Raw genomic sequence first — 10,886 nt, forward strand, 5'->3', positions numbered from 1 at the left:
GTGAGTTAATAGTTCTATCGTTCTAGCTTCAGAAATGGCTAGATCTTGCGACCAGAATCGTTATATTTGTAACACTGGCACAAGCACCTCACATTATTGTGAGGTTAATGAAAGCTGACGTTTGAGAGTTGCAGAGAATAAATGGTGGTTGGAGGTTCTGTAACAATAAACACCAGCTCTGACGATGAACTCAGAATATATAAGATTATCTAAAAAGTATTGGGGCCTTTTGAGGTAAAAAGTAAGAATAGATTTATTGCGATTTGAAAATAATATGAAACGACATATACAACATATTTGCTCGATGACCTGCTATTCTTCCGGCAACATTATAATCCTGTCGCTATAGAACTTCCGTAGTTTCCGGTCCAAAAAAAAAAAAAAAAAAAAGTGACACGTGGTATTCATAGGCCTCTTTTGAAACCACTCGTGATCAACCGCTTCAGAAAGAGTTCGACTTCGTTAAGTTCAATAGAGATTTACAGATAGAAATTCGATCGAGTAAATGTTTTGGAATGAGATCATGTGGCACATAAACGTCGAGCTTCTTTTGTAGTCAGCTTTATCCAAATTATTTAACACTCTTTCAGTGATAGGCGTATAAGTCATTGGCATTGTCATAACTGCTTACATCCATGATGTTGCTAGATTTTTTTTTTTTTTTTTTTTTCAGAATATTATCCACTTTGTGATTGATTGCTCTTTGCAGACAGTATTTTAGACATCGAAATTTCCAGAGCGAAAGCGACTGAACCATCTTATGGGTGTCGCTTTTGATAATGTATATTGTCTACAAACAGTACGAAATCCTTCACGGGCTTGCACAGCAACTGCGTCTTTATCGAAATAAAATTGTAAAAGGCAGCAGTTTTGCGGAAAGTTCACTCATCTTAATGCGCAACTCCTTATGTTTGATAAGAATTTCAACACTTGTTCTGCATCTACTAATTTTAACTGTCGGCTGTTAAATGACGTTAGGCCTGACCCGCACTCATATATATATATATCCGAGATTTGGGACACTAACACCACCTCTTGTGCAAAACGCTTAATACTTTTTAGACTATCGTAAAAATATGACACGTTAATTTGTATCGTATGATATCCAATAAGAGTCAATCCATATGAAGTGGTCCAAAAATGGCGAAAATGGCTGCTCGACCATCTCCGAAAATTACAAAACTTTGAGTGTGAGGAGCCTTGTGTATGAGAAGGTCAATAACACTATTCACGTTGTCGTATGTACATGTGTTCCTGAATGGCGGCCATCTTTGTTGTCGGTGGAGTGCCATTTTTTTTGCATTTGCAAGCGTTTACGAAAACTACAGTTGCTCAGGACGTACGAATCAGACGACTAAACAAACATGAATGTTTAAAGGAGAGACTGAGGCACACGGAAAACATACTCTTGCTTCTAAATAAATGTGCAGGGCAGGGAGGGGCAATTGCCCCTCTGAGTTTGAGATTTATATAGATCCTATCAATAAAATATTAGTAAATCCGTGAAAAATGCGAAATTTTACTTATATCAATGGGTCTTGCCCCCTCCAAGCAAAACCTGAAATGACGCTCCTGGTGCAGGGTTGCAAACCAATACATGAAATCACTAGAAAAAGTACCGAAAATTACACGTTTAACCCTTTTAAATTATGGCTTTATTGAGGTATTTTGTAGACTTTCACTCAATCATCTATAGCGTCAAGACTATCGTAGGATCATGGTTCATACCTCGTTTTGTTTCTAGTAAAGCAGTGTTTCCAACTGCGTCCGTAAAATTCCCTAAAGTACCAAATGCGAGAAATTTCCGCTCAGTGGGAAAAAAGGATTTTTTAAAATCTCTTTTTTTATTGCGAATCTCTCCCCTTTGGTATAGGATACGATCATGAGAATGCTACTTTAAAAAAAAAAACTTTGCTTTATGGTGAAAAGAATGAGATACAAAGAGTGGCCCTGGGATGAATAGTTTTGATACTACAGGCGATTTACATATTTTCCCTTGATAATACCTTTTTAGTGAATTTCTATATCATCAAGACTGTTCATTGTGGGGACATGAATTGTACCTCGTTTTCTTTGCCATGAACCAATCTTTCAAACGGTACCACTCGCATGTCTCTTAGCAGGTACCACAATGGAGAAAATTCGCGAAAAAGGGAGATTTTTGTCAAAAAATCCCTTTTTCCCCGATTTTGGTCCCCTCTGGCCGGCCCCTGTGTCAACCCACAGAACCCCAAAAAAATCTCAAACATACTACATACTATGTGTAATAACTGTACGAAGTTTCAATGTTATATCTTGAAAAATAAGAGGAAAAAATATTGCCCCATGTGCAAAATGGGTTATCCATTGCTCACATAGGGGAAAGCTGGTACTGTTTGCACATATGTTACAATTTGATTCTTTCCTACATAAAAATAAATAAAATAACCATAGTAATAAAAATGACAGTTGCACTTCTATGGGGTTCGAACCAGCTACCCCCGGCATGCAGACTCGTTGGTTTAACAAACTGAGCTATTTGTTTTCTTACGTGAACTGAACCTGTTCTACGTAAAGACGACTTTTCATTACGATCGTGCTACCAATTCGTCCTTTTCCATAGTTAATTTCCACTATTTGCTCTATGTATACGTTAATACTCGGCATAGATTCATATATTTGGAGTTTGCAGATAATGCGCGTAATAAGACATATTAGAAATGTTTCGTTTGAAGATTTAATCCATATTTCTCTCCATGACATAGATGTTGCTACTTCGTGTTGAACTGCAGAATTCCCTCGCGTTCTTGAAACTTTCCCACTTTAGCAGAGTTGGTAATTATCATAATTTCGGTCGATTTAATGTTTTTTGCTTCTGATTTATTTATTTTAAGCTAATATCTAACACAAATATTAAAAACAGGTTTGTTATTAATGTTTCCTGCTGGAGAAACCTTCCAAAATTTCGAACATATAAAGAAAACGAAGATATTTTCAGAAAACTTCAAAATAGAGACGCGTCATTTATTTTGCTCCTAGTAGTACGTATATGCTTTAGAATAAATAATGATAATACTGTAGATACTTTACTAAAGTAATTGACTAAAAATGTGTAAAAAATGAAAAAATAAAGAAATCGAGATTTTTTTGACACACGTCTGTTGACTCTAGCAACATCAGTCATACCTCATTTTCTTCAGCGTAAGGCAGCCTTTCAAATGGTACCACTCAAATTTCGCTATCGTGTACCTGTCAAGATAAAAATGGGGAAAAAGGGAATTTTTTCTTTTAAAAATCCCCTTTTTCATTTTGGACGAGATTTTCCCGCTTCTGGTACACGATAGGGAAATTTGAGTGGTACATTTCGAAAGCCTGTCTCATAACGAAACCAACGAGGTACAAACCATGATTCTAGGGTAAATAGTAATGTGTCAGGGATTTTTTGAAAAAAAAAAAACTTTTAATATACCCTTTTTTAAACCCATCGTCCATGTTTGTGACGTCACAGCCCCCAGACAGAGCACGCGAGGCTGCAAAATGTCCATAAAATATATTCTATGATGCTTCCATATTTGAATGAGTGCAAAAAAAAAAAAAAAAAAAAAAAAAACGGTCTAAAAAGCTTTACTAGACTTATAAAGCAAATTCCGAAGGTCGACGCCATGGCACAGGTGTTGCGCCATCATAATTTAAAAGGGTTAAAGGGGCTGTATTTTGGAATGGCATAAAGTGGGTGGTTCATAAGTTTTGTGCTGAATACTATTGCATGTAAAGAATCTGTAGAAATATCCACACCTATGATACTACTGGCATCGTAGATTTATGGGGATCCGAAAGTTGAAGTTTGTGATTTTGATGCCATGTTTGGAGCGTAATATCTCAGGAGGGCAAGGTGCTAAAAATTGCTGCTTAGGCCACAAAGTAATTCTGTATGTGAATAAACTATTGAAAAAAAAAAATTAAAAAATCATGATTGATATTACATTGAGAAAAAAGTTAGGACATGGTAAAAACGCGAAGAAAGCCCGCGCGTGACGGTCATAGCCCGGAAAAATTTAATGTTTTGATATGTTTCATGATAGATCTCAAAAACTATGCATAGTGCAGCAATTAGGCCCACTTTTGTTTGTGTTCAATTGTGCGAAAGCTTGAGAGTGGCGTTTGTTCCATCTTTCTAGCTCCATGATCATTGCCACCTCTATATGGTAAGGGGGTTAGCTTTCCCTTGCACCCACAACACCCATCGTCGAACTGGACCGCAGTATTAAGGCACTTAATGTATCATTGAAAGCCAATCCTAGCTACGGAAGTTAATGCGTTCATAAAGTTGCGTTACACCTATCTATCCTATCCTGCTGAAAATAGCGTATTTGTGGAAAATATTTAAAATAATTGTTGTTTCCCTTTTCTTCTATAGCATTACAGCAATAGCTTTTACTAGCTGTAATTACAAGTTCTCACAATTACACGATTTAAGCAGTGTTGCAAATTTCAGTAATGTTTATCATATCTCCGGAACTGTTTGTGATATCGAAGTGCTGTAAACGGCAAAATAATTTACATATCCATTACAAACCATAGAAGTAACTAGATATGATAATTACCTCAGCATTTTTTCGAAATAAATGCTTAAATTTTTTTTTTCAAGTTCTGGTAACTTCGTTCCTATTCGTTCGAAACAGGTCATACCATGACCATGGTATCCAACACTAAAGTACTTTCGATGTGCATTATCCTGTGCATCACCGTTATGCTGTATTTGAATTAGAAGCTTCCGAACTTCGAATGTTTGTGTACTATAACATCATTGGTTTGTAACACTGAATAATAAAAGTGGTATTTTAAGATTGTTTGACACGTTGATTTGAAATAGCTAATAATCTGCGGTAGGTAATAATATAACTTCATATTGGGTTGGCAACACTGTTTGCTGAGTCTTTCTGTTTAATACATACAAAGATATCCCTCTTCTTATAGTTGCTTCGTACAAAGTTTCGCTTTTCTCTCTTTTGGTTTGTCCGTTATAGCGGATGTCAATATAAATTGTCCAATCTGTAGACGTGGCAATGATCATGGAGCTAGAAAGATGGAACAAACGCCACTCTCAAGCTTTTGCACAACTGAACACAAACAAAAACGGGCTTAATTGCTGAACCATGCGTAGTTTTTCAGATCTAGCATGAAACATATCAAAACATTAAAATTTTTCCAGGCTATGACCATCATCACGCGCATGCTTTTTTTTTTTTCGCGTTTTTACCATGTCCTCGCTTTTTTCTCCATGTAATATATATATATATATATATATATATATATATATATATATATATATATATATATATATATATATTTCAATAGTTTATTCACATACAGAATTAATTTCTGGTGTAAGCAGCAATTTTTAGCACTTTGCCCTCCTGAGATATTACGCTCCAAACATGGCATCAAAATCACAAACTTCAACTTTCGGACCCCCATAAATCTACGATGCCAGTAGTATCATAGGCATGGATATTTCTACAGACTCTTTACATGCAATAGTACTCAGCACAAAACTTATGAACCACCCACTTTATGCCATTCCAAAATACAGCCCCTTTAAAAGTGTAATTTTCTGTACTTTTTCTATTGATTTCATGTATTGATTTGCAACCCTGCATATTTATTTAGAAGCAAGAGTATATGTTCTCAGTGTACCTCAGTCTCTCCTTTAAATATTCGTTTTTGTTTTGGTGTTCGTCTGATTCGTACGTCCTGAGCAACTGTAGTTTTCGTAAACGCTTGCAAATGCAAAAAATGGCACTCCGTCGACAACAAAGATGGCCGCGATTCAGGAACACATGTACATACGACAACGTGAATAGTGTTATTGACCTTCTCATACACAAGGCTCGTCACATTAAAGTTTTATAATTTTCGAAGATGGTCGAGCAACCACCTCTGGACCACTTCGTATGGATTGACCCATAACGAAAATAATAGTCCTCGGAATATTTGACAAAAGACGTGCAACTATCTGACGGACGCCAGATTTCCTTAACCGCACAATACATATGCCAAGGAATCCTTCGATGCAGTACAAACAGGCATAGATGGCCTGTTCCCGTGAAACCTTCTTTATATTATCGCCAGAGCAGAATTATTAGCTTGCCTTTTACGTTAGAGGCTAATGCTCCAATCCAAACATACAAACGTTACTTTTTATTATTATTATTTTCATATGTCCATGCTGAGATTTCTGTATTCTAACACTACATATACTGGCTAAAGTACTTGTTCTTCACTTGCAACGGGTAAGATTAAAACATCTGAAACATTCGCTGGAGTTCAGTAACCCATTTTCTTACCCTTTTGGAGTGGATTTTCGAAAATTAATGGAAAGGAATGAAATGTTCACATTCTCTTCATTGCAAAAGTTAAATTTCCCATGTAACAGATTATAATAACTATGCAGTGATATTCTACAGGACCTTACCCTCTTTCTAGTGTTTTCTCCTCTCTCCCTTGCTAACTTACGGGTTCGACCTGGTTATATGTTCTTCCATCATGATAATACGAACAGCATCTAATGTGACCGACTGTGAAATTACTAATTTTTGGCAATGCTGTTAATTTTATCTATAATTTTCTTTCTTTATCCCGATTATAAACCGTTCACTTGAATGCCTATAATTTCAACCCTATTTTACATACCTCGTCGGTCGTACAGTGTTCAACTGATCTTTTAATAGTTCTCTAATGTTTATGGTGTGCTACTGTAGTAGGGACCTTATAATCCAAAAATTAAATTTAATACATATTTTTTATTATCACATTCTTTGTGCAAAGTTTTCGCTAAACGGTACGTAAATTATTGGAAGTAAATGAAAAAAGAAAATTGTTTACACGACAATTTTATGACACTTCAGTCTTTTGTTACACCGTCACGGACAGCTCTTATGCTGCAAACCAACGGGATATGATGTTCACAAGTGCTTCACTTAATGTAATATCCAGTTCGAGGTGCCAGATTCGAACCAGTTCCTCAGTGATTTATCTCATATACTGATATATCTTCCCATGTCAATGTAATATGCCGCATTAACTTGTTTCCAGATTTTAATTCATCCACTCCATTTGAAATAAAGCATTCACACAACATGACACTTTCATCAAATTTCCTTCTTTTGGAAACGTACTTTGGCTTTATATTCTTTTCTCATCCAAAATTTTATTCCACTGTCATTTCCAACAATCATAAACTTCTTCTCATCCAAGAAAATTACGTGCCAACACTGTTCATCACTCCATGCACCATGTCTACTCACGAACTCTTTTCTAGCGTTTACATGTTTAAAAAAAGTTAAAAGTGGGTTCTTAGTTTTCTTATGTAACCCTTTTTCATTAAATTGTTTGACAACAGTCATCCAGCTTATGTTATAACCTGCATTAGAATAAATAGCCGCTGCATTTCGTGCCCCTGGAAGCTCTGTCTGATGCAGCCAAGCGAAAAACCTCTCGATCCAATCTCGGAGTTATTTTCATTTTCTGCCACACCGTTCTCATTCGGAAGATAATACCATGCTTTCCTTGCTTCTGTATTATTCTACCGAAGATAGTATGATGTATACCTAGAATTTTGGCGATTTGTCTATTTGAGTAGCCCTTCGTCTTTGTTTACAAAGGCTTGTGTCACAGATTTCTCATATTTCGAGTTTCTAGGGAATAATGAGATTCTTCAACGTCTTGTAATGTACGTAAAGCACTTCCATTTAGAACGTAAACAAAACAAACAACGAATAATACATAATCTTCATTAAAATTTGCACTTTACATCGCTCCAGAAAAGCAAACAAAACAAGCATTTTAAGTCTCAACCACAATCATATTAAGTACAGAGACACCAAACGGAGAGCATCCGAACTACTGTAATGCAAAATACTGCTCTGATGTTCCCAAAACTTAAAGGTTGTTGGAAACACAAAGTAGATACCAGTACGTCACGGAATAGCTTATTTAAATAGTAAATATAATGAAACCCTTGTGTTTGCTCTGTTTTTTTTTTCTTTCTTTTTGTGTGTGTGACGGATTGTAATATATAAGTCCCCTAGTATAGGGTAACTCTGTTATTATCAGAGTTACAAAAAATGTAAGAGGAAAATCGTCTCCAAATATGATGTTCTCAATCTAAAGTGAAGCAATTCTTTAAATCGGATGAGCCGTTTGAACTGTACACTCTTTATGCGCCGTTGCCATTTACCTGGACCCACAACATGAATGAATGAAGTTACTGTCTTTTACATTAACGTTTCAAAGATGTCCCCATTCACCATACTCGTACAAAATTTATCCTCCTCACGCCCCGCCCTCTCCTTCCAATAGCCCCTCTATTAATGGCAACGTTGCAATTTCATTTAACATTGGGCGCCTAAAGAGTATACAGCCCAAATGGCTCGTCCGATTTATAAGACTCCTTCACTTTAGATTGAAAACATCATATTTGAAGTCGATTCCCCTCTTATATTTTGTTGTAACTCTGATAATAACAGAGTTACTCATGTCAGGGAACTTTTGAGACACACTGTATATATGAGACGGGAGCCACTGATTAACGTGGAATCAGAACCACATGAGCTCCTGCCGGGAATCGAACCCGGGGTTCCCACGCCAAAGGCGCGTATGTTAGTTAACCCGCTTAGCCACGAAGGGTCATATATATATATATATATATATATATATATATATATATATATATATATATATATATACAGAGAGAGAAAGACTTCTCCCTTTTTCAGTCCACTGACCCACCATGATCCTAAAGAGAAAAAGAAGAAAAAGGCGGGAAGAAAAAAAAAAAAGGTTCCCTGGATGCTTGAATTAATTCTCGCTGTTGACGAACAGAGGGCTATTGCAGCACAGCAGACTGACAGGGTACCTATTTGGAAGTGCTACCCTTGGGCTATCAGAGCATTATTTGACCGAGTGAAGTGAAAAGAACATTTGTGTTCAGTGTCTTGAACATGGCGGGCTTTGTGCCTAAAAAACATTTGCGGGAAGCGCTACTCTTCTGTTTCCATCTTAAGTAATCTGCTGCAGAAAGCTATCGTTTGCTAGTGGAGGCGTATGGAGAGCATGGTCTATCGCAGGCATGTGCAAGTTGGAAAACGTGGTGGCCAATCACAGAGGAGTTTTACTGGCGTCGAGGGCCGTACGAAACAATGTATAAAATTTTCGCGAGAAATGAATAGCTGTATTCAATGGAGAATCTCATTCTCGTACATTAATATCACAGAAACATTAAACTGTTTTGTTGGTTACAAAAATATTTACATACTAAAGAAATATAGAAATCTTAATTATGGAGGATGAGTTTTGAAGCGCAAAATTGAGTGGGAAGGGGTGATGCTGAAGAGAAATACTAGCTTCTGGATTCTCATTTATAAGTGCGTCCTAGTCAGCCGAAAAATTTTGAAGATGAGGACTTAGAGGCACTACTGGAAGAAGATTCATCTCAGACGCTTAACAGTTGTCTCAAACTCTAAATGTCGATGAATCAACTGTTAGTAAGCGTTTAAAATCTATCGGAATAATCCAGAAAGTGGGAAACTGAGTGCCATATGAATTGACGGAAAGAGATAATTACGAAACATTTAACCATTGGGATGCAAAAACGACGTAAACGGAAGTAGTTTTTGCATCCCATTGTAACTGGCGATGAAAACCGAATTCGTTACGACAATCCCAAACACAGAAAATCGTGGGTGAAACCCGGAGAACCATCAACACCAAAACTGGACATTAATGAAAAAAAAAAAAAAAAAAAATCATGCTGTACATTTGGTGAAATCAAGTCGGTGTGGTTTATAATGAATGCTGATCGTTACAATTACTGCATCTGAATCAAGCACTTCCAGAAAAACGACCGGAGTATGCCTAAAGACACGACAAAGTGATTCTGCTCCATGAGAATGCCAGACCACATGTTGCAAATGTAGTGAAAGAAACCTTAGAGGGATTGCGATGTGATATCTTACCCCACCCGCCATAATCACCAGACGTCGCCCCTCCGACTACCATGTTAGGATTCATGCAGCATGACCTTTCTGACCAACACTTCAGAACTGTCGAAGATATCTAAAACTGGCTCGATGGGTAAATTGCCTTACAGGAACCCGCATTTTTCTATCGCGGAATACATTTATTACTTGAAAAGTAGGAAAAGGTTGTAGTTGCCGAGGGTATAGTACTTTCAGTAGAAGATATTGTTCTGTTCTTGTAGAATGACAATTTATCATTGGCACAAAAAACAGCGGGAATTAATTCAAGCACCCAATAGTAAAATACAATAAAGAATTATGCCAAATTTTATTTGCAAAAATGTTACGAATTCAATTTCCCTCCAATTTCATAATAAAAATGAAGATAAATTTAAGTACGCTAAAGATACCATAAAATCTTTCCTTCATGTTCGTGGAACATTAGGGGCCTTATGTAGAGACGTTTTGACGTATGATTAGCATCATACTAAAGGCCTGACTACTGCAGGAAACATACGTTAATCGTACTCTTTAGTATGACACTAATCACACGTCAGAACGACTCTGAATAAGACCCTAGCTGTTTAAAAGGTCTGCTTATATCTCGATCCTGTAAGATCTATTTGATTCCCTAACAACAATGGCAAGCAGAATGTGGGAAACAGCAAAGTCAATTTACAAGACAGATCAAAAGAGTCGAAGCAAGAAAATATACGCAAATGAAAGAAAAACTCGAAGAAATCTAGTCTTGTAGTATTGGTAAGGAACATTTCTCCCGTTAAGATTTGAATTCTGTTAATAGCACACTAAAGTTGGCATTAACCTATAGTGTACTGGGGCAGTGCATAATTAACTAACAAAAAGTCTTATTCACAACTCGACAACATA

This window comes from Thermobia domestica, chromosome 7, assembly GCF_964235325.1.
Source record: "Thermobia domestica chromosome 7, izTheDome1.hap1.1, whole genome shotgun sequence".
In the NCBI taxonomy this organism is placed as follows: Eukaryota; Metazoa; Arthropoda; class Insecta; order Zygentoma; family Lepismatidae; genus Thermobia; species Thermobia domestica.